Below are 6,598 nucleotides of genomic sequence, written 5' to 3' on the forward strand. Positions count from 1 at the left end.
ACTAGCCGTTAGTGTCCATTGCGATATACAATCCCGGGCCTGTAGTGATACAGACTTCACTTCAAACGTAAAACAAAACAGCAATAAGGGACACAACTCAAGAAAAAAGTTGATATTTCCGAAACGTTGTATCATACTAGTTTGAGTACTGGACTTCGATTTTCTAAAAGAAATCTCAATGTAGGCACACTGGATATACGTGTAAGGGCAGCGCGGCAACTGCCTCGTGCTTTTGAGATGAGTCGGCCAGCGTGTTGATGGGAGGTGTGTGTGTGTGTGGGGGGGGGGGGTATGGGTACTGTAGCTTCTCCGTGCATCTCTAAATATGGGTAAGACTTGAAAGTTTGTTTTTAATGGCGAGTCGTCAAAATTCTACTGGGTTTATTTTGTTCCGTAAAATATGAGTTGTCAATAGGAAATAGAATTTAAGAAATATTTAGGAAAAAGATGCGCTTGAAACTGAAAACAAATGTTTGGGAGTTTAGCTCTTTCGACCCAGAATGAATGCTTCTGTTGATAGCTACAGGGATAGAATTGCAAACAAATTGCAAAATATTTGGGGGGCTTATTAACTATAGAATGATAAATATGTATTTGATTCCACAAGTAGCTTTTAAAGGCTCGTCGAAATAGCAAATTATGAGTTGCCAATGGGAAAAGAATGTATAGAGCCTCGCTGGCTCACTTTGTATAAGACACTGACTCTCTAACCTGGAGGTCCGGAGTTCAGCCTTGTTAATGTTCGAAAAAGTTCCCCAGGTTTTCCAGGCCGGTTTCCCGTTGCCAGTGGTGAAGGGTGGAGGGAAATGAAATAAAATGAAATGGGGTTTAACGTCCTACTGTTCTATTCCAACTGCCGACTGTGCTAATGAAGACGGGCATACGCTATACAGTGTTCTATGTGGGAACTTTTGCCCGGACACCGGCGCTATGACCTACTCTTATATCGAATTCCAGCTGCCAAGGGATCTTTTACGTGCACGCCAATGTGTATGCGGAACTTCGGGTTTTCGTACCATCCCAACGACTAGACAGCTGCCCTTGTCCGGCGATCCGTCCTGCACCACTGACTAGGGGAAACCATCGGAAATCCCGATGAACCAGTGGAGGGGGGGGGGGGGTACTGGCAAAGGTAGGCCTACGACGAAACTCTGAGGCCCAGCGTACACGTTGGCGTGCACGTTAACGAACCCCTGGCAGACGAACAGTAGGCTGAAGTGTCGTTGTGCAGGCAAAATTTAACTCATTTCACACTTCCTGGCATATGTGTGTCTACATCATCCCGATGGTACAGAAAAGCAGGACGGTAAACCCCACTTCATTTCACTTTACTCCCTATACCCCGAAAGATTGCTTCTTCTGGTAGCTTTAAAACATACGAGTTCAAGTTCACAAAACGTTTCGGTGCTCTACAACGACCCATATACCCCAGCTGTAGACTCCGTTACAAGATCTTTCATCCACCACACCCATTAGCACTTCATGCCGCGACCGTCCCACCAAGCCACTGTCCGCGTGCTCATGTGGCATGGACAGAATCAATACAGAAAACCGAGAAAACTGTTTGGACTAAGCGGGAAAACAGTTTGGATTAAGACTAATAATTATGTAGTGCGAGTTACAAATCGACAATTTTCCCCTTTTTTTCTCGCCTTTTCCAACAATTTTGGGTTGACTTTTCGGTCTACAAATGGAGAAAAGGGATCAAATTTGCAATTTCACAGCAGGTTTAGGGAAAACTTATGCAGCGGCTGGATAAGGGGTGTAAAGAGTCTTTGCGCAGAGCAATCATTGCGTCGGAAGTGAGATTTTGCCCCATTCAGCATCAAATCCTCCTAGGAAAAAATCTAAACAGTCAACCCTCTACAAAATTATAATGAAGATGGTGCCAAATGCGGTCCTCTGTGTGCCTATAAAGACTGGAAGCAACGGAATGTTGAGCAAAACGTTACAGCTTGTGATGTTACAACCATTAAACGTTGAAGTCAATGGGCAAATAATTGATAAAATTCAAAATTCTCATCTTAACTTTTAAATGTCTCCATGACCAAGCACCTCTTTATATTTCAGAACTACTAACAACGTGGGTTCCACAGGGGTCCACTCGTCAGGCTACGTTTGAAGGGGAGGGGTTAGACTAAACCTTATACCAGAGTATATCGGGTGTGACTTCTATGGATCCCGTGCTTTCTCTATTGCTGCACCCACTCTTTGGAATAACCCGCCACTCAACATTCGCACAATAGACACTTTAACCTCTTTTAAAAGGGCCCTAAAGACCTTACTTTTTAAAGAATATTACTCAGTAAATTTTTATTAAATGTTGTAAATCATTTTATTTAAATCTCTTATATTGTAGTACTTATTATACCTTTCTTAACTTTTATAATGTTATTTATATGTTTTATCTTGTATATTTTTGCATTTTATTTGTATTTTACTCTGTAAAGTCCATCGAGGTGTATATGTGATTGACTATAATCAATAAATTATTATTATTCTAGTCTGAATCCGTTTCCAACTAAATGAAGTTACCTCCCTTTTTATTGCACTTGAATTCCAGTCTATTTTACACATTTTTGAAACCAAACAGTTCACAGCTTTGTTTGCCAGTTTGCTAGGGGTGGTTTACGGACCCTTTTTAGTCTTGAATTTTCGTAGTTTTGAAATTTGAATACAGTGTTCATCTTCGTAGTTGACTATTGAGTTCAAACGGAGGCATTGTGGTTCGTCTATTTATTGCAATTCTCTCTCTGTCCCTTTTCTCCCCTTTTGCATGTCCATTTTTGTTGATTTTTTGGCCTAGAATGGACGAAGAGGGTTTGAATATTCCAGGATTTTGAGGCGGAAGGATAACACAGTTACGGTGATATATACGGCGAATAGTTACATGTTTTTAGTATGCTTCTTCAAGTTTGTGTATCTCAAAATTTTGGTAAACAACCTAATACAAATTTTGGTGCAAAGACATGACCATTTGTTTCTCCGTCTGTAGTGAAAAGCATTCAGTCCAACGAAACGTTGGAGCTTTGCAAAGAGGCCAGAATTAACACTGGAGTCAAGGTTGATTCTTGGTCTAGAATGGACGAAGGGGGTTTCAATTAACATTTTCTGCCAGGTTTTGGTAAATAGACACGATTTTAAGGCGAAAGGATAACACGGTTATCAAATTGGTTACGGTGATATGTACGACGAATTGTTACATGTTTTAGTATGCTTCTTTACGTTTGTGTATCTTAAAATTTTGGTGAACAACCTCATACAAATTTTAAAGCAAAAACATGACCATTTGTTTATCTGTCTGTAGTGAAAAGCATTCAGCCCAACGAAAAGTTGGAGCCTTGCAAAGAGGCCAGAATTAACATTGAAGTCAGTGGGGAAATTAATGGTGGTCTGCATCCAGACAGGGACTCCTAGAGTTATGTCCCTTGTTAGCAGCCCAGAGATTACACTCCTCGTTGAATCTTACTTTATATAACTGTGCAATGAAAAGGTCTATTTTCCTATTAATTCTCAGTTTTATACTTCTGCATTATGATTTTGTAAATTCATAAGCTCACCCTCTATTTATTTCCAATAACATTATAGATTTTGTGCGGGGTTTGAGACGAACCTGACAATTCCTTCACGAGATACAGACGTTTTAAGTACAAGTCCAAATATTATTTGATTGATCTACTTTCTTGTTGAGAAATAATGTATTTTAAAATAATAAACAGCGTACACTAATGGGCTGACCTATAAAGAATTATTGTTACATGTTAATATTGCGAATAACAATTAAATGTAATGATGCGTGTAATTAATTTTACGCTGAACTAATTGTTGTGTTATGTGATCGCATTTCGAGAGAACATCTCTCATTAAAAATGTATCTTTGGAAACATTTCAAAGTGTTTTTCCACGAGAAGTTCTGGTAGTTTTGTCTCTAGACAAAATAATTTCTTTTACCGGTCTCAAATTTGTCGATATCTCTGTTTAAATGATTAAGATTATCAGACCCGATCGTTCTCATGTTTACTATTTTACTGCAAAGGCAGCTTTTGTTATGTAATTGAGCACATCTTGAACCAAAAGATAATTGAATTAATATCACTTTATTTGCCAAAGACATGGTGGCTTAAAATCAATTGGTTTCAACGTGAAATCTAAATAGCCAAAACTTTAGTTGTAATTGATCGGTTTGAATAATATTTGGGTCAAAATGTATTTGTGAATGTGTTTGGTATTAAACTCTTATTAAACCTTTATTCTGTCAAACGAGAAATCCGTCCATTCTAGTTTTGTTTATATAGTTTATTCGTTTCTTGTTTTAAACTTTCCACTGGGTACAGCCCGGGCCATTTCCCCCGTACTTATTAAATTAAAACACCGGATGTGACGTTATGGGTTAACTGTCAGACACTTTTATAAACAAAGTTGATAAATGCACCAAGTAAAGTTGTTGGGATAATTATAACGAAAATATCTGCATTTCGGGTAGAATATTTATGATACTATTTCAATTCTGGATAATAAATTAAATACAAAGAATTTCTTACGGACTGAAATTCTCCTTGAACTGAAAGCTCTCTGAATCGTATTGAAAAATAATTGCGTGCAGTACTTTTCTATAGAGTTGCATTTGACTCTAAACCAAATATAATATAATTGAGGAAACCGGAAGACCCGGAGAAAACCCACGAGGTTGAACAGGTGACCCTACTCCTTGTCACGTACAACCGGGGAATCGAAACCCCGCCAGTTGACTCAATGACAGACCTTATGATACAGCGCAGACCTTGAAAAGAAAAAATACTGATACCTGTCATGTGGATTTCTTATACGAAAAGCTAACAAAATGGCGATTGCGAGAAAGAAGTTTTTGATGAGTGTAAGTCTAGAAAAATCACTTCGTGTTCAAATATACTTTGTTACTTTGAAATCTAGGAAATCGGACTAGTATTCTTTCCATATTCACTTCAGTGCAGTTGAGTGGCTATAGAAAAGTGGGCTCAAGGCAAACGTGAACACTAAATAACAGATGGAAAATGCCACTGTCAGAGCCGAATATTCCTCTCTCTGACACTGCAAATGTAAACGATTGTAATAAATACTCTGCTGCGAATAATAATCAGATATACATTTCAAATCAAAAATCTTCTTTCAATATGTGTATGCTATTATTTTTTTTCTCTTTTTGGTATAAAAAATCTAATTTCCATAACCGTTATACTTGTTGGTTTTACACAGAGTGTATCAACTTTACAACACAACGGCTTCATACGATTGAGAGCGCGCGCTTCTAGTATAATTATTACCATAAAGGTCACGGGGTTTCTTGGTCCTAGATACAAAAATAATTATTCTCTGCGATGTTCTCACAAAACAACAAATACAAAATAGGTGTACACAATGTTCTCACAAAACAACAAATATTTTACAATATTCTCACAAAACATCAATACTTTACAATATTCTCACAAAATAACAAATACTTTATGAAAATTTTTACACAACATTGTCACAAAACACCGATACACATCTACTCGATAAAATTTACACTCTTGGATAGGGCATCAGTACTTTTAACACATATGAGTTTGTATTTAACAACATATAGGGGTATAAAATAAAAATTCGATGAAAAAATTAAGAAAAGCCAGTGGATCATCAAAATGAAATAAAAACACATAAAAAAATGCAGTCTCTAATTCCCTATTGAAAGGTCCGTTATTCTAATGGCTTAGAAACATTAGAATATTTCCCCAATCTCATTAATATTCCTATTTTTGAAATGCGCAAGATCATTCCTAAACATCTGATATATCTTTAATTTCCACTTATATATACTCAAGGCGATTTACAGGTTTTTGGTAAAAATAAAATATAAGTGGAAATTAAAGATATTTCAGATGTTTAGGAATGATCTTGCGCAATTCAAAAATAGGAATAGTAATGATATATATTTATATGCGCGCACCAGGAAATCGTTTCGATCTGTTAAAGTTTACGAACATTGGTTAACTCTTATAGCAAATAAGTAAACAAGAAATGTTATCTTTCAAGGACAATACTGGGATTCTTAAGAAATATCAACTAGAACTCTAATAATGAAATAAGGCTGGATATCAGTGATTTGCATAAATAATGTTAAAGTCATTAACCAGTAACTTATGTGTGCATGACTTATCATCTTTACATGTTGCGCAGATTGTGCACGTATACGTGTGATTCTTAATTACCCTTATTTCTATGGCACTTTTTACCGCCTTAACACTAAACAAGCAACATAAAAAAGACACCAAGGTCTAATTATTAAGGAATGTCTCAACAATCTATGCGTCTCAACGTTTATCTTTACATGATCTTAGGTAATCACTATAATCCAAACAGGTATGGCCGTTATGTTAACTAGGGGGAGAATGTTCTATTTACTATATCTCCCCACAATTCCAAAGCACTTAACGACGTTAATCTTTCTTCTGGAACAATCTTGCACAAAGACGTCATTGTTTTAAAAATGGCGCCGTTGTCTCGCATTTGGTTTTCGGGGACATGCAGGTGGGGATGAATTTCATTAGATATCTGTTGTTCTACAATAGAATTGACTTCACCT

Source organism: Patella vulgata, chromosome 2 (assembly GCF_932274485.2).
Source record: "Patella vulgata chromosome 2, xgPatVulg1.2, whole genome shotgun sequence".
NCBI classification, from domain to species: domain Eukaryota; kingdom Metazoa; phylum Mollusca; class Gastropoda; family Patellidae; genus Patella; species Patella vulgata.